The sequence below is a fragment of the Phocoena sinus genome, chromosome 17, assembly GCF_008692025.1.
Source record: "Phocoena sinus isolate mPhoSin1 chromosome 17, mPhoSin1.pri, whole genome shotgun sequence".
NCBI lineage: Eukaryota > Metazoa > Chordata > Mammalia > Artiodactyla > Phocoenidae > Phocoena > Phocoena sinus.
The window spans coordinates 14,344,274-14,369,797 of NC_045779.1; positions in this window are offsets into that span (position 1 = coordinate 14,344,274).

The window sequence follows — 25,524 nt, forward strand, 5'->3', positions numbered from 1 at the left end:
CTTCAAAGCTAAAAAAAATGTATCTCTAAAACCATGGTGATATAATATCCATTTTTAAATATAAGCGTTTTTTTTAAATAACTTTTTGGTTTTGTCTATGTTTTCCAAGTCCTAGTTCTACATATTTTCTCCAATCTTCATGTCCAAAACCATCAATAAGGTCAATTTTCCATCAATGCGTTTGTAAGAATCACCGAATGAATTGTCTTTCCTTTTTCTTTTAATGGTACATTCATCTTCTTACTGTTAAACTAAAGAAGTTAAACTTCAGGGAGAGGATATATTTAGTTGAATTAGACGTGAGACAGCACATATATGGTTGCAAACAAAGGTAAATATTTCCTTTCTGAAATTTCTTATTAATGGTAATTCAGTATTAATTTTATTTTTAAAGTTCCACACTTATTTATAATAAGAGGATATACTTTGCGTCTTTCTGCTCAACCCTGGCTTTATCTTATCTGAGAAAGATCTACCCACCAGCAGTCACCTGAGTGCTGGCTGGCTGTGGATCTTGCTGTGTGTGTGTGTGTGTGTGTGTGTGTGTGTGTGTGTGTGTGTGTGTAAGCACCAGAGAGATGCCATAGAATATTCAGCATGGTCTCTGAACCCGAGGAAGTTCAAAACTAACTGGAGGAGGGGGAAGTAATACCCATTAAATTAATTAAAGAACAGTACAGTAAACCATATGTAACTTTAGGAGAAAGCACAGTCCATGTAACTTGAAGCTATATTTCTCAAAGCATGTTCTAGCATGGTCAAGTAAGTTCAGAAAATGTCTTTACTTTGATGGTTTCCTATGCTAATATGCCTTATGAATCTAAGAAAATGGAATATGGTATCAACCCATCTATTCAAAAAATGTTTATTGGGCGCCCAGCAAGTGTCAGGCACAGGGAATTCAGTAGTTAAGAGAAAGAAGACTGTCTTTCATATGGAGTTTTATGCGGGGTCGGCAGGTAAGTCCTCACCAGTAACATGCTGGCAGAGGCCTGAGCAAAGTGAGAGAGCAAGCCGGGTGGTTATGTGGGGGAAGGGTCTTCGGGGCAGAAGAAACAGCAAGAGGCCAAGGCAGGAGCGCGCGTGGCAGGTTTCAGGGATGGCAAGGAGGTCCTGGGGCTAGAACAAAGGTCAGGAGAGGAATCACTAACCTACCAAAAGGATGTCAATATTCCACACGTCCTGGACCACCGCACCCTCGCCTCTTTTCTAGCGAGACTCTTACAGGGCTAAGGCAGAGCAGGACAATATGTCCACTATGGCCAAGAAAAATTAGGAGAGCAGAGACTGGAGGTGCTCTAGGCATTGGAACGTGGGCTGGCATTTGTGGTTGACCATGTTGAGAAAGGACATTCCAGGAAGCAGGGACAGTAGGAGCAAAGGCCATTAAGAAGGAGGCAAAGAAGAGCAGGAAGCGGGACAGGAAGGCTGGCCTGAGACCCGAGACAGGTAGTTATTGGGTCTAGTTGATTTATTCAGACTGAATGTCGGGAACGTGGAGGGAATTACTTGTATATTTCAAGCTGAAAATAGTTTTTGCCAAATTTAATGTGTGGCTTGAATTGGCCAGAAACTTATTTCATTTCTCCTTCTGACTTTGAATAAGTGTCGTTTTCATTGAATAGGGCGATTTTGAGTCATGATGTCTGTGTCTTGGGAAAGCCATGCCAGATATTGTTCACAATGATTTATAGGAAATTATTTAACTGATTCCACAAGTCTCTCATTTATTCATTTAATCGCTTAGTCAGCGACCGAGTGAAGATTTATTAAACACCTACTGTTGAGGAAACACTTTGTCAAGGGCTGGGTGGGTTACAAAACAGTTGGAGATCCAGCCACTGCCCTCAAAGAGCATAGGATTTTCCACAGAGTATAATAAGGCTGACATTTGCTTTTCGGGAAAAATCAATGTATCACTACAGAAGCTAATACCAGGCTGGCTATCATTCTAGAATTCTCGAGGAAACCTGTGCAAATGAAAAATCCAGATTTTCAAGCAACTCATAATGCATATTAAATGACTGCCCTGGGATGAATGTAAGATGAACTTGAAGAAGCTGAAGACTTGATGGTGAGCTGGGATTTGTCTGCTAAGGTCCCGTAATAACATCTGATTTGATGAAAAGAAAAAACGGGGAAATTATGAACATTTGACGTTGACAAAAGTTGGAAAATAAACTTGTTTGTGCGCTTGGCAACACATACTCTGCAATTCTGCTGTCAGGTCTGGCTCGTTCAGGATGGCTTGCTTTTAAAAATACAAATTGCTAAAGTCAAAGCCACCGATGCGGCAGCTTCAATTCACTCTTTCCACATTTTCCACAATTAAAAACATAGAAACATGCGAAATTTGCCCATTTCACTGTTGGTGTGGGCTGTTCCTCTTTCCTTTTTAACGTCTTCCCTCCATTTCCAGACCTTTCCATTGCATTGTGCTTTGATAACATTGTCTCTGATATGAGCAATCTTCAATTCCCCTTATCATAACACTCTCAAAAAAAAAAGATGGAAGGGGGTTTATGGATCTTGTCCAAAAAAAAATTTGCCAGCCCCTTCTCCTTACCACCATAATCTTTTACATTAAGTGCACCAAGAAGGAGAACCTGATAGTAACAAACTGGTTCAATATTTTTTCTGCTCTCCTGACATGTCAGAGTTCTATATTCTTCTAGAGCTGATACATGTAGGAATGTCACAGGGCTAATGTTTTAGGAAGAGAATTTAGTAATATAATAATTTCTATATAAACTACATCCTTCTACGATCACTATCAATATTGCTCATTTAACATGAAATATTTACTGCTAATGGTTTTAAAAATTTAGTTAGCATTCATAGGTCTCCTCAACTATCTTGTGATAATTTTGAGGGGCTATAGCTACAAACATAAACATGGGTATGGAGAGAGAGAGAGAGAGGGAGAGTGAGAGAGGGAGAGCAAAAGAGAGTCTAGCTCAGTGCTTTGAATACATTAGATGCTCGCTTCCTATCTAGGGATTGGTTGCTGATTACAGAGGAGCAACATGCTACTTGGGGTGTACCTGTGACATTGGCCAAAGAGGCACAGAACTTAAGCTCTTTCCCCAGCTCTGCATTTAATTAAATGATAGCTCTTGGGGAAGTGAATTCACAGCTCTTGCCTTGGTTTGCTCATTTATAAAAATTTTTTTAAAAGACCATATTGACGTTAATATCTCTTCCATAATGGTCGAAATTCTATAATTTTATACTGACTCTATAATTCCACAATAGTTCAAAATAAGAACAATTAGCACATTGATTTGGTTTTCCACTGACAAAGAGAGTACTTAGCACAGTGACAAATTTTTCTACTTAACTAACTGGGTCTTTTTTGAAATAATGTTAGGCTTACAAAAGAATTACAGAGATAATACAGGAAGTTCCTACCCCTCATCCAGCTGCCCCTAATGTTAATGTCATGCAGGATCACAGTAGAATTATCAAACTCAAGAAATTAACACTGGTACAAAAACTACTAACTAAATTACAGAATTTATTCAGCTTTCACCAGTTTTTCCACTACTGTCCTTTTTCTGTTCCAGGATCCAGTCTAGGATTCCACATTACATTTGGTTGTCATTTTCCCCTGGTCCTCTTCCTAATTAGGTCTTTTGGCTGTTTGCAAGGGAGATGTAGATTATGCTAGTTCTGAAACAATTCCATTGCTACCCATGAAGAAAGCCCTCATCTGGATCCTTTTCCTCTTAGCAATGCTATTATTTTTACCTTTTAGTTCTTTGTCTTCTCACAAAGGGTCAGTCTTGAATCTCATCCCTCTTTTTCAATATTTTAGAAAGTGAACCTGAGTCTGCAAAATGGAATTTTTCTTTTTTTTTTCTTTTCTCTTTAAAATCATCCCTGCCTAGGAAGCCGTCCACGTGGTAACTGAAGGAGGTCTTTGTTGAGAACTGCTATGTGTATTGTGAACCAGTGCCAGGAAAGACTTTCAGTAGGTTTAGTAAGTGAAGTGAATGGAAGTGGGTCCTGAGAAAGCAATCCTTATCTGCAGGAAACATGGACCTAAGGCACAATACACTTTTCATTCTTCCATCATCAGTAGAGACGTGTTAAGACCTTTGGCTCATTACCCAGCATGGACTCACTTCACAGGGGATTTTTTCACCTTGAACTTTAGCAGGATTATCATCTCAGAAGTTGATGTGCACAAAAGTTATGTCTGGGGTATACTGTTGGTGGGAATGTAAGTCAGTACAGCCACTATGGAAAACAGTATGGAGGTTCCTCAGAAAAGTAAAAACAGAGCTACCATATGATCCAGCAATCCCACTCCTGGGCATATGTCTAGACAAAACTCTAATTCAAAAACATACATGCACCCCTATGTTCATAGCAGCACTATTCACAATAGCCAAGACATGGAAACAACCTAAAGGTCAACCAACAGATAAATGGATAGAGAAGTGGTATACATATACAACGGAATACTACTCAACCATGAAAAAGACTGAAATAATGCCATTTGCAGCAACATGGATGCAACTGAAGATTATCATACTAAGCAAAGTAAGTCAGAAAGAGAAAGACAAATACCGTATGATAGCACTTTTATGTGGAATCTAAAATATGGCACAAATGAACCTATCTACGAAATGGAAACAGATTCACAGACATAGAGAACAGACTTGTGGTTGCCAAGGAGGAGAGGGGTAGGGGAGGGATGGACTGGGAGTTTGGGGTTAGTAGATGCAAACTATTACATTTACAATGGATTAACAAACAGGATCCTACTGTATAGCACAGGGAACTATATTGAATATCCTGGGATAAACCGGAATGGAAAAGAATATGAAAAAAATGTATATATGTGTATAACTGAGTCACTTTGCTGTACAGCAGAAATTAACACAACATTGTAAATCAACTATACTTCAATAAAAAAATAAATTAAAAAAATTTAGGTCTGGGGACGCATACTGGCATACCAGCAAGGGTGGCCAGACTGCACACCTGAAGCTTCGTGGTTGGCTCCTGTTCTAACAATTGGCCACTCCAAGGTCAACAGTAATTGTGAAGCACACCTCTGCTCTCCTGTGTACCAGGTTTTCCTGGCTAACAGCAGAGCAGGTGTCTCAAGTGATGCAGCCTGGATAGTAATTGAGAACTGCTGAAAGCCTCCTCCTTCAGGGGAAATTTTGGAAGACGTGTCTTTCCCTCCTACTGTTTAAGCATTGCAGCTTGTCAAATTATACATGGCAGATGGATTACAGTTTGTCCTTTTAGTGACAGGAAAAGCTGTTTCTCTTCCCTGGCAAAGGCGTCCACTTACATCAAGATATGACCCTATTGCTTCTCAGCTATATCTGGGAAAATTTTTTTTGGTCTGTTTTAACAAGTGACTATAAAAACTTTTTATTATATTATGCTATAATTAAATAACTGGCTTTCATTAATATATTGTACTAGAAACGCGATCGGCAGCCTATAAAATACATGTAAGACTTGGCTAGTGTTAGCTCAACTGTGTTGTCTTTGCAGTGTGTAGAAAAATCACAAGATACATAAAACGTGTGTTGTGAGTCATCTTGGCATTATTGGGAAAATGTTCTATTTATTTAAGAGAAAGAAGCAAATGTAGCTTTTTTTCCCCTTGTTGGAACCATTAGAGAAACTCAGTGCCTATTCTTTTAGTTTCCCATGCCTTGTTTTTTCTTGTTTTTATAGCTTCATGTCTCCCTTGCTTTTTTCCCCTTGCCTTTTGTATTTTCTGTATCTTTGATCTTTCTATAAATGCCATTGATTTCTTTTCCAGCAGTAATTCTTCAGGGAGTCTTTTGACCTGGCTTCAGTTTTGACAGATAAATGTTAAAAAAATGATTGCCATTAAACTTTGTCATCTGTTGAATGAATAAATGAAAGAGAATAGAACCAAATAGAAAAGCATGTTTCATAACTTTGAATGAAGCCCTTCAATGTTCTCATCTCCTGCTTAATTTCCCCTTTATAATCTATTCTATCCCAGAAAAAAATATTTCCTGGATGAGAAGGAAAGTCTTAAAATTTCACCTACTCCTCCCTTCCTGGCCCACTGTTTAATCTCCTACTATCCTTCAGGAATTTCCTATTGTATTTCTGCTGTTTTCCTCAAATGCAAAACATCCAAGCCAAACCGATCTTTCGCTGTCATATCTCGATCTATTCATCTTACCTTCTCTTCAGATATGAGTGATGTAGTCATAGCCTCAGGAATCCAAGATCCAAATTTCTGACTAATCCTTTACTCGTCCATCACCTCTGTGTCATGGGAAAAAGCTACTGAATCCTGCCAATCTTCCATTGAATTATGGGGTCCACTCCTTCTTTTCCTTCATTCCTATCATTGCCAAGTCCATGCTCATCTCCAGACATCTAGCCTCTTGCGACAGCTGCTTAATTGTTCTACCTGCTCCTGATCTTCTTTTATGCCTCATTCCTCCACCTGAACTGTCATCTTAAATTCCTGCTTTCGGGGCTTCTCTGGTGGCGCAGTGGTTGAGAGTCCGCCTGCCGATGCAGGGGACACGGGTTCGTGCCCCGGTCCAGGAAGATCCCACATGCCGCGGAGCAGCTGGGCCCGTGAGACATGGCCGCTGAGCCTGCGCGTCCGGAGCCCGTGCTCCGCCGCAACGGGAGAGGCCACAGCAGTGAGAGGCCCGCGTACCGCCAAAAAAAAAAAAAAAAAAAAATTCCTGCTTTCATCGTGATACTTGCCTGCTCAAAAGCTTTCATTACTCTCCAAACCTTACTTCAACTTTCATTTGCAGACACAATTGTCATAGAATGCAGGGAATCTCCTGCCACTTAAGAGGCTCATTTCTCTGACCTATACCAGCTCCAGTCTCCCTCCCAAATTCAGCCTGGTTTCCACCATAGATCAGAGCTTCTACTACTTATTCACGTTCCTGTGTCCCATCCCATCATCCGCCAGGTATTACCGAGATGTAAGCTGTGATCTCTTCAGAGCTCTTTAAACTTGGCGTCCCACAAAGATGAATCAAAACTATTCTTTTTCAAAGTTGAACTTAGTGCCTTCACAGAAAAATAATGAGTAATAAAATTAGAATCAGGTATGAGTATCTAGCATCATTTTAGAGAGTTCTTGATGTTTCTCCTCATGTCTCAATCCCCCCGGAGGCAGACACTGTAGCTTTTCCACTATGGTGTAACAGTGGTCACAAACAAGGAGCCTTTAAGAGCTCCCATACTTTAGAGGGTCACATCTCAGGGAACTTCCAGATAAGAGTCTTCAGTTTTAATGCCACCCTTTTCCTCCTGGCTATTTTGCATAGGAAAGTCACTTTTGGCCATTCGCTAACAATACTTCAAATTAGTTTTTTAGAGCATGCCTACCAATGATCCAAATGCAGTCCCTAACAACATACTTTCTTTCTAGCTCTGCTGATCTCCTCATAGCCCAACTACTACGATGCTCATTACCACCTTCATTTTTGCTTCTTTCTAGGAATGCGCTCATGTCTCCTTTCTACCAAGCTAATTTTTTTGTGTGTGTGTGGTATGCGGGCCTCTCACTGTTGTGGCCTCTCCCGTTGCGGAGCACAGGCTCTGGACGCGCAGGCTCAGCGGCCATGGCTCACGGGCCCAGCCGCTCCCTGGCATGTGGGATCTTCCCTGACCGGGGCACGAACTCGTGTCCCCTGCATCGGCAGGCGGACTCTCAACCACTGCACCACCAGGGAAGTCCCTCTACCAAGCTAATCTTTATTCATGTTTCAAGCCTCAGTTCCTGTCCCAATCTCGTCTATAAAATCTTCTCATCCAGGCCAGCCCATGACGGCCTCCTTGTAAATCCTACCACCCTTATTGTTTACACCACTCATTTGCTGCCTGAGTCACTATACTATGCTATTTATGTGTATCAATAGATTTCTTTTATCTATATCTTATTGCCCAAATATGCCGTAAAATCCTAAAGGGCTGATTATCTAAGCCAATGTTTTTAAACTATTGATCTTAGTCACAGTCACTTTTGAGGAGGAATGCGACGGGGAATTCCAAATTTTTGCAGAGTCCAAGAATCTGCAAAAATAACAAAAGCTCCCTGAAGACTAAGTAGCTTGTATATGGCCTAAAAATATGCATATTGATATTTTATACACAGATGGATGATATTATTATACATATTTATGGATGGTATGACAATTTAAAACAATTTATTTGAGGTATTGTTGAATTTATTCCAGTCGTTAACCATTTTTCAACCATTATATACTAAATATAAAGCTGCCAAGAAGGAATCTTCAAACCCTTTTTACATTAAATTATGACTCTCATACCTGGAAGTCTGTCATAGGCAATCAACCATATACACATACAAGCCATCATAAAATATACTTTTTCTCCGATTACTTCAACTTCAGCCTAGTTTCTACAACTTAGTGGAGAACTCTCTTTTTGAAGCTAAAACGTTTCACCAAATTTGGGTATTCCCAACAGTGTCACTCACTTGATGGGTGGGGCCATTTTGTTGAATAAATTACCCACGAACTGCTCGCAGTAGGAGGCAAACCCCTTAAGATTAGAAAGTAGACGTGCGTATGGGGGAAAGGGAATGTAGCCCCACTACTGTAGAAACACAGAAGAAATGGCAACGGGATCCTTCTCTCTACAACCCTCATTTCAGCCGTCATCACTTTTTTGAGTATTCCTGAGCTTCTTGGTAATCTATTCTCAGAGAATTGGTATCTCTAAAAACTGGAAACTTAGTTGCATTCACAAAATGTCCTAGGCAATGGAGTATTTTTTCTTTTCTTTTCAAATCATTTTATAATTAAATATTTTAAAATAATATTAATTGTCTTGTATTCATGCATCAGTGATCCTTCTAGATAATTTGGTTACCAAATCTAGTTTCATATATCAGGGAATTTGTGAATGAAACTGGACATGATTCTTTTTTTTCTAATATTTCTTTTTTAAATTAATTAATTTATTTATTTATCTTTGGCTGCGTTGGGTCTCCGTTGCTGTGCGCAGGCTTTCTCTAGTTGTGGTGAGCGGGGGCTACTCTTCGTTGCAGCACACGGGCTTCTCACTGTGGTGGCTTCTCTTGTTGTGGAGCACGGGCTCTAGGCGTGCGGGCTTCAGTAGTTGTGGCACGCAGGCTCAGCAGCTGTGGCTCACGGGCTCTAGAGCGCAGGCTCAGTAGTTGTGGAGCAGGGGCTTAGTTGCTTGGCGACATGTGGGATCTTCCCGGACCAGGGCTCTTAACCACTGTGCCACCAGAGAAGTCCCATGATTCTTGATAAGAAAAAAGTAAATACAATAAAGTAACTTTTTTTTTAACATCTTTATTGGAGTATAATTGCTTTACAATGTTTTGTTAGTTTCTGCTGTATAACAAAGTGTATCAGTTATATGTATACATATATCCCCATATCCCCTCCCTCCTGAGGCTCCCTCCCACCCTCCTTATCCCACCCCTCTAGGTGGTCACAAAGCAGCGAGCTGATCTCCCTGTGCTATGCAGCTGCTTTCCACTAGCTATCTATTTTACATTTGGTAGTGTATATATGTCAATGCTACACTTTCACTTTGTCCCAGCTTACCCTTCCCCCTCCCCACGTCCCCAAGTCCATTCTCTATCTCTGTGTCTTTATTCCTGTCCTATCCCTAGGTTCATCAGAACCTTTTTTTTTTAGATTCCATATATATGTGTTAGCATATGGTATTTGTTTTTCTCTTTCTGAATAAAGTAACTTTGAGTTACATGAATAATACATTCCATGCCACATTCCAACAAAAATGGACTCTTCTTGAATAAGTAGAAAATATGGAATATTTGAAAGTTATCATCCACTGCTTATTCAATGCCAGGAACTATTCTAAATGCACAAGTAGTCTCATTTAATATTCACAAAATTTTGTGAAGAGCATTCTGTTATTAAGGCAACGGAGTATAATTGCCCTAACGGTTTATTCAGTTTGCCAAAGACCCATGGACACTCCATAAGTAAGATGATAACACTTCGAAAATTATAAAGTTAGCAAACGAAGAGTGAACCATGTTAAAAATGCAAAACAGGAATATATCAAGTGTTCAAATTTAGAAATGCTGCTTGATCTATGTGTCTGTTAATGAGACCCTCCTTCTGCTCTCCTGCTTGTGTTGGGTAACTCGTGCTCAACATCAAAGTGCCCGTCCATCTTCCTCTAAGAATGATTCTGCACTTGTCATAAAGCAGAGATATTAGCCATTAGAGATCAGTGTTTCTCCATTAAGAATTAAAATGTGTTAGGACTATGACTGCATTAACTATCACTGAATTAACAAAACATTTCCATTGCTAACATCTTAATTAGCTCATTAATTATATTTTAATTACCCATTGTCCATAAACTACAACTGTCAGAATTTTCAGTCATTGATGTTAATTAGGAATTCTGTAATGACTCGGAAATCAAAGTTTGGAGCGCTGGGTACAAATCAGCCAGTTTAACAAGCCAGTGTTATATTGGTAACAACCAATTCACCTTTATGAAGATGACTGTAGTGGCTCCAACTCACATGCTTAGGGTAATTTCTCCAGTGGGCAATTTAGAAGGTGGACTTTAGTTAAACTTAGCATTGATTCTTCTCTCACCCAATCTTTAATTATGAGACTTCTACAACTGAAATTTTTTCCATCAGAAACTTTGACTGTAGGTATCTCATCATTAAAAAGAAAAATCTTTTAAAAAGTAATGTATCTCCCACTTTAAGTGGAATCTCTGACAACCAAAATATAATTAAAGATGACACTGCCAAATGCTCACAGAGCTATCCTGGTCCCCCATGTGTGTGATTTGAGAAGGTACAGGAACCTTCCTTCTAAAAGTATCTGTAAAAGTGGCAGTCTGTTCCAATTACCTGGACCTTATTTCTAAGCTGATCCATGAGAACCATCTGACAAAGAATTTTTTGATTTGCTTATGTGTATATGACAAGACTTGCAAAAGTAATACAATTAAATTACACTTGGAAGAACTTTTAATGAGTCCTTTTTATTGCAAACCCTCCTAATATTTGGGCCAAGTTAGAAAATGTAGGACATGCAGATTTTAGATATGTTTTCAATTTCTGCATTAGAGTCTTATTTCTTAGAGCTTTGAAGGCATTGAAATCCTTAAGAGGTTCCAATAAGATGCAAATCCCCCCAGGATCAATAATACCTTTAGCATTTATCCACAAACACCTTAGTGAAAAATAGCCCATAGCAAGTGAGAATGCATGAGAACTTTCCAGAACGTCAGCATGAGGAAATGCCAAAGCTACCTCACCAATTTCCCTCTTTTCTCTGGAGCTAAGAAATGAAGGGAAGAAATCAGAAAGACAAATAACACCAAATGCTTAAATGGTGCTTTATAAAACTCACACATACATATGTAAATAAACATATATATGCACAGATATACTCTCTTAATTGAATAAAAACCTACCACCTCTCAATGGTTTCTAACCAGTCTTTACATTTCTAACTTGCCAAGATAAATATATGACTGCTATATAGTAACTATTCAAATCCATTGCCTTCCTCAATTATTTTAAGCCCCATCTTCTGACGGCATGGTTCTAGATCTGAAAATGTTTAGACCAAGTCAGTAAATATGTTCATCTATGAGAGAGTAAAAGAGAAATTCTTAACCATCAGAGCACATGAATTTGATAAAGAGAATGCAACTGATAAAATGCAAGTCGCTGACTTGTCAAAAAAATGAACTGAAGAGAAAATATTATATATAAAAAGATAGGTACAAAATATGTTTGGGATTTATAAATTTCCTTTTCTCCCAACTCCTTTACTAAAGTAGATGCCTTCTGTTTCCCCTTTGATGGAGAATTCTAAAGGCTAGAAGCATATTCCAATATTGATAGTTTCTTCTTTTCTCAAATTTTGTTCTGCTTCTTATAAGCTACTAACCTCTGAGGTTCAATACTCCTTAATTTTTGGTAACTTGCAGTTTGGGTGATGAAGGGGTTAGACGGTAGAATGCCAAAAGTGTGTGATGCACCATTCTCCGGAAAATATTGCACAGCTTGTAGGGCCCTCGTCTGAAAAGGCAATATAGACCTGAAACCATCATCAAAACCTCCGCATGTACAGCCCTTTATATTGTCAGATGATGCACCTGTGACATCTCCCAGGCCGAACCGTTTTCCCAATGTTCTGAATATGATAAATATTGGAGCTTGGGCTGAAACAGAAGTCTCTTGCTTCCTAGGGAAACTCTCATGCACTCTGGTTGTCCCCTTTGAATTGTAAAGAATCCTTCCTTTTTCAAGTTTTAGAAATTTGTTTTTAGTTTTCTTGTCGTTGTAGTTGTTTTGTTTTACTCACTGAACTTCCTGTGTCAGTACATCCACGATTGATTCATCTTGTAATGAGCCTTATATGGATGCAGAGTTAATTATCAATAAATCAGAGCTTTAAGGTTTTGGGATCAAATCTCCTTCTAAATGTCTTTTTTTTTTTTTGCGGTACGCGGGCCTCTCACTGTTGTGGCCTCTCCCGTTGTGGAGCACAGGCTCCGGACGCGCAGGCTCAGCGGCCATGGCTCACGGGCCCAGCTGCCTCCGCGGCACGTGGGATCTTCCCGGACCGGGGCACGAACCCGCGTCCCCTGCACCGGCAGGCGGACCCTCAACCACTGCGCCACCAGGGAAGCCCCTGTCTCTCTTTTTTTTTGGCTCTAACAAAAATTATGCTCATGACTTCTTGAGTAAATACATAATTACAAGTCATTTTATTTTATTATATTCATCTATAAGTGAAGTTAGATTAATTTTGATTATTCGGTGACTGGACAATTGTCCACTGGAAGCAAGAAATTTAAGAAGGAAAAATAGAGCTCAGAGGGCATACTGCGGAGCTACCCCATAGTTTTCTCATGGAGAAAAGTCATTTTATTATAACATTATATGTCCAAAAGCTATAGGGGAGACAATTGTACCTGCAGTCTACCTTTTCCAACAGCCCAAAAGAATGCAGGCATTTAAACAGACAAACTCAATAATCAGTGCTTGCTGAGAAGTCGCTCGCAGAGTTGGAGCTCTTATTTCCTGGCACCAAATCTGCACCATCATTATTCAGCCGCGCATATTAGGCTGTCTTCCTCTCCTCTCGCCTTATCAAGTTAGCACAAACAGGATAAGCAGGTGATACTTGTCAGACTCTGGGACTATTTAAATACACACACTTTAGTCATTCAACCTTGGCTCATAACATTTTCCTGGACGGTACCTAGTAAAACGTAACGACATATGCCAGAGATACTGCTCTCCCCTCGCTCTGTACTACCCCTGGATAACATACGATTCCAGCTGGATTAGATGGTGCTTTGATGCTCAGCCAGTGAAAGCGCTTTTTGCCTTAAGATGCTCCTCCAAAATTATTTGATGATTATTAGAAAGATATTTGTACCTGATGAATTTAAGTTTTTCAGCTTGGCCAGATATGATCTCGTGATGCAGGTCATTTACATAAGCAAGTAAACCAATTCCAGAACATCCTGATAAAATGTGTCTCCGTCATTATAATCTGCCTATACGAACTCCGTCCTGGCATCTTCTTGAATTTAGTAGTTTCACTTTGCCTTCTTCATAGGACAGTGTGATAAGCAATGAAAGCTGCAAATGTAAATAAAATTAATTTTAAGAACAGAGGTGGTTTTTGTATTTCCTTCTGTCCCCAAGGGATCCTGAAGAATATGATATTTGAAAGAGAAACCAAGCATTATAGTACCTTTTCAAAATCTGTTAAGCATTAATTATTAATTCCAAACATCAGAAGCCCAATACTAAATTTACTTAGATGGACTTAGTCTGATACATCTTTGCAACACACACAAAATTGTATTACCTCCTCGCTTCGCATATGGAAATACTAACCCCTGCTCTGCTCTGTAATCTTGAATTAGAATGAGACGCTTCGTTCTGCTAAATCTTTCCACTAAAGGAATAATTTTTTAAATTGGTTAAAAACTCTTGGTATGTTAGAAGAATTCTGAAACAGTGATGATTTGGCCAGAATGCTGTTGCTGAGCTGATGCATGGAAAGTGCTGACCCACCACCTGTTGGAAAATGTTCGTGTTGTACCTAATTTAGTGTGTAATTGGAAATGTAGCACTCGCAAGGCAGGCAAATCTTTTTGAAGATATAGCTGTTTATACTGAGCGTATTAATTACACTGAAATAGAGGAAAACACAAAGCTATCAGGAGAACAGAGACTACTTTCAAAGTAACTGCTCAACAGGACGCACTGGTTACTTAGAGAGATAAAAGCACTGTGTTGTCTGTTAGTGTGAAATACTTCAGGGCCGCCATATTATCACCATCACAAATGGTCAACAGATGTTCCTTCTCTTCAACTCAAATGGGCACTGGTTTTTACCACTGTTAAAAAAAAACATATACCAATGGCTTTTAAAGTCCTTGTGTCTCTTTTCTTCCCCATGGTAACATTAAAATATTCCTTCTGGGTTTATTTATAGACATGATTTGAAATACTATGATACACAACAGGCACATTGCAACTTTCCCAGTGTTCTTCAATTTTCCACTGAAGCCAAACATTCAACGGGATGGTCCTAAGAACTTTCCTGAGTGAAACTTTTAGTTAGTGCAATCTGTTTGCCCAGCTTCATCATGAAGAGGATTAGGGACCGTCTCGCATATGTTTGAAGAATTTTGTCCATGTTAAGGAGAGGATGGAACTTAAAGGTAAGTCACATTTAAGATCCTAAAATGCAGTCAGTCCAGCTCCAATGCAGTGAGGAGAAGAATGCATGAGGGGGAAACTGGGAGCTAAGAGGGTTCCTTAGCAGCTATTCCATGCTGGAGTAAAAGCAGTGTGGGAGAGAATTAGATCGGGAAAGGCAGCAGAAGTGCTCAGTGATCTCCTGAACAATGTGTACGAGAAAGGATAGTTGGTCAGTTATTCTAAAATATTTCCTCATGCTGCAGCAGAAGCGTAGAAACCCATGGTAAACCTGGGCACCCCAAGAAAATCAAGCATTCTTGTCCTCACATTTGCTCATGACACAGACACACTAAAGCAACCGCAAACATGACTCCAAAAGCTTTGAATAGTAATGTCAATCTTTTGTGAGAAAAGATGCCCTTAATGGGGGGTGAAATGGGGAAGAGGCAAAACTTTTTAAAGACTCTTCTTTCCCGATTCTCTTTACTGTCCCAAATTTTTCTTCCCTGATTTTTTAAAACTCCAGCCTATAATGGACCACTCATAGGCCTTTGTCTCATCTGTCTCATGCTTTTAGAATACTCTTTTTGGGGGAGAATAAGCTCTAAGTCCTATCCTATACAAATTTAGCCTCCCTCAGCATCTTCCATTTTTGGTCTCTGCCCAGCATCCTCAGTAAACTCCTAAGACACAAGAAATAAAGTAAGAGAACAGGAACGATCATGAACATTTACCCCAGACAATTTTCCCTTGTTGTACCTGTATTCGATATAGTTATCTTATTTATATGAACACGTATGCTTTAGTTATCTTTATAGTCTCACAGTTTCTTTGAACATAAATAATAGGTTAAATTTTTCTCAAAAAAATGAGTTAGAGAAAATATATATAAAGAAGGCTGGTGGGACTCCAGAGAATAATAATGGAAAATGAAAGGAAATATATTGGAAGAGGTTCACCTCATCTTACTACTCTATGTTGGTGATGGTGATGGGCACTTGGGGCTCTGCAGTACCAAATAATTTGACGCAAAGTAGCTAAATGTGAAGAAACCAGGACTTGGAAAGTGACAATGTTATAAAGCTACAGAACTGAGAAAGTTAATGCACGATGGGTTCCTTCTCCCCAAAAGTATCATTGTGTTTTAAAATTGCTTTTTAAAAATCAATATTATTATAGGGTTATTATATTTAACAGTATTACTAAATGCCTACTATAGGCCAGAGACTATTTGAAGTGCTAGGGATACATCAGTGAATAGAACAGGTGAAATTACCTCTGTGCTCATAGACTTTACATTTTAGTGGTTTCTAGAATTAAGTGAGATAATACATATAAAGAGTTTAAAAATGCTGTTTGGTACAAAATGAGAATTCAATAAATATCATCTATCGTTATTCTTTCATTAGTGCTGTCTCTTAAACCATTTAGTTTAGACTAATGTAATATGAGCAAAGAATAATTCAGAAAAAAGTATCACAACTTTTTCAACCTACTGGGTCACACCTCCTAGTTCTTCGTTTTTTATGATAAAATTCACTTCAATCTTAATATTTCTGAATTGCCCTTTAGTTCATGAAAATCTAACAATCACGTTTGTTGTTTTGTTGTTAAATAATATTCCTCTCCTTTGTAAAATTTATCAGTGAATAACACAAAACTGAAATTATTCCCTTATATATACTAACGAAGTATGTTAAAAGGTTTTAGACTACTTTTAACTGACTGCTAAAAATTCAAAATTTTAAAAGTTAACTCTCCCATTATTTTATCTTTTTTATATCTATGAAGCCCTTTCACTTTATTCCTGATTGATGTGGATAGGAATATACCACCCAGAAAAGTAGATCAGTTGAAGGGCAGAATTGCTTTTCAGATACAGAAGAGTCCTATCTATAAACTATTGGGCCGAAGGATTTCACTCTGTGGATGTTAGGTGGAATTATCCGTTGTTTTAACATTACACGAATTTAATTAAAGTCACTACCTGCAAAAGATGCTTTGAGCTTTCTTAAGATGCTTTATTTTTTCCTTTTAGATAAACATCTTTCCCCTAATTTATGGTGTCTGAGAGATGCTGTTACTTGTTGGATATAGATGATGTAGAATCGGAAATAAGTAAATGTCTTCCCTTTGGCATGTAACAGTTGAGCATGCCAGTGTCAAAATGACTTAGGTGACTTGGGGGCATTTCAGTACACTCTGGAGGAAACTCATTTACCTCCTGCCTCCACTTGTGGAATCCCAGGAGTTTGAGATTGATTAGGTAATTAACACTACCTCAATAGGTGGTTTCTAGAGCACTAGGTGTATTCCTAAAAATTAGCTTGGCTTTGGAAAATTAATGCGATGAGCCTGTTCTGATTACCTCAGGAGACCTCTTCTTTACTGTTCATGTCAAGAAAGAATAAGCAATCATATACATGGATGCATAGACAGATGTTAAAGAAACTTAAAAGGTAACATTAGATATACATATGCATTTCTATAGACGCTAAAGATGGAGAATTTTAAGAATCGAAAGTCAGTTTTTGATCACAAACATGAAATTTAAAATTGGTTGGAATAAGAAGAAAAAGAATTCTGCTCCATCATCCACAATTGCAACCTCAAAGACAGATTAATAAGAAAGACCATTTTCTCATGAAAACTCTGGAAACATCAATTTTTTTAATTAATAAAGTATGGTTATTTTTTAACATCTTTATTGGAGAATAATTGCTTTAAAATGTTGTGTTAGTTTCTGCTGTACAACAAAGTGAATCAGCTATAATTATACATGTATCCCCATATCCCCTCCCTCTTGAGTCTCCCTCCCACCCTCCCTATCCCACCCCTCTAGGTGGTCACAAAGCATCGAGCTGATCTCCCTGTGCTCTGCAGCAGCTTCCCACTAGCTATCCGTTTTACATTTGGTAGTGTATATATGTCTATGCTACTCTCACTTCCCCTTCCCCTCCTGTGTCCTCAAGTCCATTCTCTACATCTGCATCTTTATCCCTGCACTGTCACTAGGTTCATCAGTACCGTTTTTTTAGATTCCACATATATGCGTTAGCATACGGTATTTGTTTTTCTCTTTCTGACTTACTTCACTCTGTACGACAGCCTGTAGGTCTATCCACCTCACTACAAATAACTCAATTTCGTTCCTTTTTATGGTTGAGTAATATTCCATTGTGTGTGTGTGTGTTTGTGTGTGTGTATATATATATATAATTTCACATCTTCTTTATCCATTCATCTGTCCATGGACATTTAGGTTGCTTCCATGTCCTGACTATTGTAAATAGTGCTTCGGTGAACATTGTGGTACATGTATCTTTTTGAATAATGGTTTTCTCATGGTATATGCCCAGTAGTGGGATTGCTGGGTCATATGGTAGTTCTATTTTTAGTTTTTTAAGGAACCTCCATACTGTTCTCCATAGTGGCTGTATCAATTTACATTCCCACTAACAGTGCAAGAGGGTTCCCCTTTCTCCACACCCTCTGCAGCATTTACTGTTTCTAAATTTTTTATGATGGCCATTCTGATGGGTGTGAGGTGATACTGCATTGTGGTTTTGATTTGCATTTCTCTAATGATTAGTGATGTTGAGTATCTGAAGTATAGTTGATTTATGACATTGTGTTAATTTCTGCTGTACAGCAAAGTGATTCAGTTATACATCTATCTACATTCTTTTTTTAATATTCTTTGCCATTATGGTTTATCATAGGATACTGTATATAGTTCCCTGTGCTATACAGTAGGACCTTGTTGTTTGTCCATCCTATACATAAAAGTTTACATCTGCTCACCCCAACCTCCCACTCCACCCTCCCCCAACCCCCTCCCCCTGTGGAAACATCAGTCTGTGGAAACATCAACTTCTTTCTATCCTAAATTTTGGCCACCATCAACTCTCCCCATATTATGTCAGTAGTAGCCTTCCAACTGTCCTCCATGCCTTGTCCACGGTCTTGGCCACCTTATATCTGCTCTCTACTATTAAAGAACAAATCAAGTTCATTCAGTTAATTATTACTATCTCACAAACCTGATCATCGCCTGCTGTGATGGCTTTCCATTACTTAATAAAGTTTGGGTGCCTCGCCATAGCCTTTCACGATCAGGCTCTTGCCTACCTTTCCATCCTATCTCTTATCCATTGCTTTAGTCTCCTTTCCCAATCTAGGCTATATGCAATCTCGGGGAACTTATGTCCAGACTCATAAATGCTATTCTTTCTCCCTGAAACATCTTTTCCCAAATTTGCCAAGCTAACTCCTATCCTCCCATCAGGAATCAGCTAAAAAAAGAATCTCCATAAGAAACTCCTCTTACTCGTGGCCCACTTCCCCTACCCTAAGACTTGATTTAAAAGTCTCTTCAATATGCTAAAACTACAACACCTAAATATCCCTATCACGGGTTCATTTGAAATATTTTAAAATTTTTTTATTTTATATTTGAGTATAGTTGATTTACAATGTTGTGTTAGTTTCAGGTGTACAGCAAAGTGATTCAGTTTTACATATACATACAGAAATACTTTTTAATTACCTGTAAAATTTTCTTCCTCACCTATTGGCCTATAAGTTCCCAGGTCAGGATCTGAATCTTGTTCTCCATCCTGTATCATTGAGTGGAACACTGTGATTTCTCAGTACACATTTATTGAAAAAAAGGTTTGTCAACAGTGCACAAGGCATGCTGCTGGGTCCTGCCAGTACTCATGAACTTTTCTGCCTGTGGTGAAATAGTGTAGTAATGATGTAAGAGAATTGAATTCAGGTTAAAGAGACTGGAGAATTCCTCCTGTGATGGGCTACCTTAAGCGTCAATTTGAGTGGGACACGTGTGCCCAAATATTTGGTTAAATGTTATTCTGGATTTGTCTGTGAGAATGTTTCTGGAAGAGATTAGCATTTGAATCAGTGGACCCAGTAAAGCTGCTGGCCCTCCCCAGTGTGGGTGGGCCTCATCTAATCTGTTGGAGGCCTGATTAGAACAAGAGGCAGATAAAGGAGAATTCACCCCTTCTGCCTGACTGCTTTCAAACTGGGACATTGGTCTTCTCCTGCACTTGGACTAGAACTTATAGCATCCACTTTCCTGGTTCTCAGGTCTTAAGACTCAGAGTGGAACTATGCCACCAGCTCTCAGGGTCCCCAGCTCCCAGCTTGCAGATAGCAGATCTTGAGACTTCTCAGCCTCCATAATCACTAGAGCTAATTCTTTATAATGAAACTCTTTATATATATAACAGAATCCTATTGATTCTGTTTCTCTGGAGAACACTAATACACTTCCTCTGCAAAAGTTAAATTTGTTTCTAACTAGAATCAAGCAAGGTAGAACTTTTCTCCCCCCAAATGATGTAATGGCTAAAAAGAGAAAAGGAAGCTCGATATCATTTCCTAAATTCAACGATAAGTGGAATTCTCAGCAAGCTATTTTTTCTTCAGATGCTAAGCCTGGTGAAATACGTAAATTGCTTTAATGGAGATGAAGACCATACAGTGAGGCCAGCAAAATTTTTTCTGTTAAGGTCAGTTTAGCAAATAGGTTAGGCTTTGCCGGCCATATGGCCTTTGTCACTACTACTCCACTAGGCATTTATGATGTGATGTGAAAGCAGCCATTGACAATATATACATAAAGAGGCATGACAGTATTCCAGTAAAACTTTATTTGTAAAAATAGGTAGCAGGTCTGTTTTTGCCTATGGCCCATAGCTTGCTGACTCCTGGTATAGGGATTTAGATAGAGAGGGAATAGTAAGTCAGACAGCCTGGGTTTGAGCTCTAGCTTCACCCACAATCTGCTCTGCAAACACGTGCAGGTCACTTAAACTCTATTAAGGAAGTATCCACTCTTTAGGTTTGCTGTGGGTATTGAATGAACCATGTGCCTCTGTTGCTCAAAGAAGCAGTTGAAATATAGTAAGTGCTCTATTGAAGGTCAGTTATTATTATTCTTTTCAGCTTCTTTTCTTCGGCACTGAAGGTTTGGGGTTTCGTATACACCACCAATTTTCAAAAAAGAATGTAAAGTAGCCTGAAATGAAGTTACAGTGAATTTTGTAGAAGAGACCTTTCAGTGCCATTGTGGATGCAATCTGGAGCTTTGGAACCTGTTCCTGCAAATATTATTTAGTAATCTCACTCTGCTAATGTATCCTCTTTAGCAACAAAGAACATCTTGTTGCAGTGAAGCCAGAGAAACCGTCCTGAGGAAAAAACAGTTTAGATAAGACTTGGGAGGGAAATGAAATTTTAACCACTTCAACGGTTCAGCTTTCTTGTACAGCTTCTCCAGGTTTTGACATTTAGTTTCCCTCAATGACCCAATTTTGTCTTTTCTAATGCAGAATCTTCCAGTGGTTTAAACTGGTAGGAGATAACCCAGTAAAGACATGGCCATATTTACTTCTCCTTAAGGTCAGTCATAAATATCTCACCCCAAATTATCTTTACTATTTACCACTTTGATCATTTTACCCTCATCATGAAAAACCCTGAAGTAGCTTTTAATTCTCCTTTATACATTGTGACCAAATGCTTCCTGTGGAGTTTGCAGCTCCATGCGGGTTTCTCAGGACCCTCCCACACTATCCCTGACTCCCCCGAGCCCCCAGTCCCCTCCAGCCAGATAGGGAAGCAACTCTTTCATGTGTGCATTCCCAGGACCTGAGCTATGTCTGGAATGCTTTCTCCCTCCTGTCTTGATGGGGTCCCTCCCTTCTATCATTTATGGAGCTTATCAGATCACACTTGCTTCTCAACCTTCCCCAAATAACTGAAAATGCGGAAGAAGGTCCCTGCCCGCCCCGCTCCGCCACTGCCATGCCTTTGGAAGAACAGAAAATTCTGCCTACAAAGGCAAGAGGGCATGTCCCACACATTTTACACTTTTTTGTGTGTGTTGCTCTAATCTTTGCATTTTATATGATTTGAATGCTGTTCCTTAAGGCAGTGCTCTCTGTTACTGATTGCTAATTCCAATAAGATACGTGGGGAATCTTGTGTCCTCTGGGAACCAGGTCTTCTAGACTCACAGAGATACAAGGACAGGAAGCACAGTCCTCCAAGGTTACCAGAAGTAAGAGTAAGTGCCAGTGTGTGGTCAGCGAAACGGTCCCCAGAGATGTCCGTGTCTTAATCCCTGAAACCTTTGAATATGATGTTACACAACAACAAAAGACACTTAACAGAGGTAATTACAGTTCTAGTTAAAATAGGGAGATTGCCGTGGATTATTTGGATGGGCTTTTTCTGTGATTACACGAACGCTTAAAGACAGAAAACCTGTTCTGACTTGAGTAGAGGGATAGAGCAGCGGGAGAAATCAGAGAAGTTCAAACTGTGAAAGGGACTCGACCGACCGCTGCTGGAAGAGAGCCACTTGGACAGCTGAGAAGGAACGGAGGCCGCCTCTAGGAGGAAAGACCTGCCCCCAGGTACCAGCTTGCAAAGAAACAGGGGCTTCAGTCCTAGGTCTGAAGACCTGAATTCTCAAGGAACTGAATTCAGCTGACGCTACATGAGCTTGAAAGTGCATTCTCCCCTGGCACCTCTAGGTAGATGTACGGGCCTACCAGTACCTTGATTTTGGCTTTGGGACAATCTAAGCAGAGACCAAGCCTACAGAACTGGGAGATAATCAATGGGTCTTGGTTTAAGTTACTTTGTTTTTCATCATTTGTTACAGCAGTAATAGAAAACTTAGACAAGAGGCCACTCCTACTTTAAACATTTGGCGTCCCAACTTGTGTGTTCTCCCTATTGTAAAGAGTGCATCATAAAATGATTCATGCTTTAAGGCAGGGGTCCCCAAATCCCGGGCCACAGACCAGTCCCTGTCCGAGGCAGGGCAGGAGGTGCACGCCAGGCCAGTGAGTGAAGCTTCATCTGCCTCTCCCCATCACTCACATCACCGCCTGGACCATCCCCCACCCCCATCCCCATCCATGGAAAAATTGTCTTCCATGAAACCGGTCCATGGTGACAAAGAGGTTGGGGGCCACTGATTTAAGGTATACACTGTATCCTAGAAGATGGCTCCCAACCCTCACCAAATTTCATCACCAAACTAGTTCCTCACTGTGCTTTCAGCAGGCCGTCCCAATACTCCATCAGACTGGCAGTGTCTAGGAGTGTAGCATATGACAAAACCAAGGGATCTCATATTCACGTGGCCACTCTCTCACTATAAGCCTTCAGATAGCAGAGCTGGCTAAGATCCTATGAGAAAGAAAGGGAAACACACACCCAGACTATTTATCAATTATAATTAATTAGGATAAATTACAGCCCCTTCCACAGTGGAAGAGGTCCAGTGTAATCAACTTGCCAGCATGTGTGTGGCTGGTGGCTGTTTTTCAAGGGATGGCGCTGCATTAGGGGCTCAGTGTTTTTTCTGCGTTGCTATGCAGGATATCAGCTTCGTGGGTGGGCCCATGCTGGTGGGCCCATGCATGTATAGTGTTCATCCTTGCCACCTTAGCTATGTTATAGATTAACTCATTGTACCAGCCCTAAAGTGGCTAAAGACAAAAGTTACATATGTCAACTGGCTGGTTATTCTGTCTCCCTGGTTACTTAGTGCTTTTCCTTGGTAGATAATCTTCTGTGAATGTTAACATGTAACACAAAAAAATAGGTAACACATATTCTCGCTTTGCAGAAGGCATGGACCTCTCCAGAACCTAGAGGACTAAATCTTAATGATCCTATTAAACTTGCCATAAAGTCCACCTGGCATCTTTTCCCACTACAGATATGTCTAATAGCTTAGAGTCTATTGGTCATCTAGCTCAAGTGGCAGAGCTTGTATCACTGCCCAGACCTTGGACAAAGCCTTTTTCTGCTATGGTCCCCACCCAAGGCGGGTGGCCTTTCTTGTCATTTGGAGAATGTATTAAAGTAGTGTTCTCAAGTGTGGAATATGCTGCTTCCAGAACCCCCAAAGGCCCTACAAGGCATTGTACTCCCTTAGTTGTGGGACGGGTGAGATGCAATAATTTGTCCTTTAGTTTGAAGGAAATTTCTTGGCCAAACGATTGAACTCCTAAAAACGTTACTGCTGCAGTTGACCCTGGATATTCACAGACTTTGTCTCCAGTCTTCTGGAGTGTGTACCTCACCAAGGGCTTCAATGTACTTGCTATTCTTGTTCAGCTATTGCTATTAACATGATGTCGTCATTGTAGTGGACCATTGTCACGTTCTGCTGAATTTCCAGACAGTGCAGGTCCCTTTGGACTCTATAGTGACAAATGGGAAAGTTAACGTAGCCCTGGGGCAAGACGACAAACACCTACTGTGGTAGAGACCTGCTAAACAGGGATTGTAGTTACATTGAAGATTCCAAGCCATTGGAAACTTCTAGCACCTTTCCTTTCAACTATTTCTGCCCTACGTGAAAACATCAGCCCACAGGGAGAATGTTGCAAAAGATAATTTGAGGCTGTTGTAATTAGTGGGTAAAGCTAAGAGATGATAAGTCCTGGGGGTTTCCCACACCTCGAGGAGACACTACTGTCTTGTATTTGGATCTTGGCCTTTGTAAGTCCAGATTGGTCTCTAGGAAACCAAACTATGCTAAAAGAAACACCCCCACAGACTGGTTTATGCCATTGTACTTAATTCCCAGGCCACTTCCTAAGAGCAGGGTATCAGAGAATCTACTAGAAATCACAAAGATGCTTGGCACCATGAAAAAGTAAAGACAGCATTCTGTCTGGGGGTTCGTTTATCTGGATATAGCAAAGCTGAAAGAATTTTCCAGTAGTACTTGTAGACTTATACCAATCAGTGAGTCCATTTAATGCTTAATAGTAGTGGCTAACCAACACTGGCAAATCGTTCACTAATCAGCTCCCCTTTCCAATATTCTTTATCAGACATCAAAACCTTCTGCCAAGGGAGATCAGCTCAGTGCTTTGTGACCACCTAGAGGGGTGGGATAGGGAGGGTGGGAGGGAGATGCAAGAAGGAGGAGATATGGGGATATATGTATACGTATAGCTGGTTCACTTTGTTACACAGCAGAAACTAACACACCATTGTAAAGCAATTATACTCCAATAAAGTTGTTAAAAAATAATAAATACATCAAAAACCTTCTGCCATTATATTACCTCATGTTATAATTTCCAGTATTACAGTTTATCTTGCAATACATTTGTTATCAGCTTCTTATTGAGATTGTTCAGGAGAGATGGTGTCCATGATCGGAACAACAGCTAAATATTATATCTTATCTTTTTTTTTTTTTTTTTTTTTTTTTTTCGGTACGAGGGCCTCCCACTGCTGTGGCCTCTCCCGTTGCGGAGCACAGGCTCCAGACACGCAGGCTCAGCGGCTATGGCTCACAGGCCCAGCCGCTCCGCGGCATGTGGGATCTTCCCGGACCGGGGCACAAACCCGTGTCCCCTGCATCAGCAGGCGGACTCTCAACCACTGCGTCACCAGGGAAGCCCTAAATATTATATCTTAAACTTGTTTGCTACTCTTTGCAAGATTTTGCAAAAGGTTTCCCAGAAGATTTCTGCAAATGGTGAATTCTTTCTACTTTCTATTGTGAAATAGACACTTGTGGAGATTATCTCTAAATGTATGGGTATAGGATTGGGTTCAGAGGTAGAAGTGTATTTTTCTATCTTGAGCTTTATTCTTTGACCTCCTTCTTATCTAATGTGTCATGGGTATGAGGAGTAGGACCCTACTGCCACAACTGTACCCCAAGATCTTCTCTGGGATACGGTCTGCATAAGAAGGATGGGAAGCAAGGAAATGATTTCTTCTTCAAATAG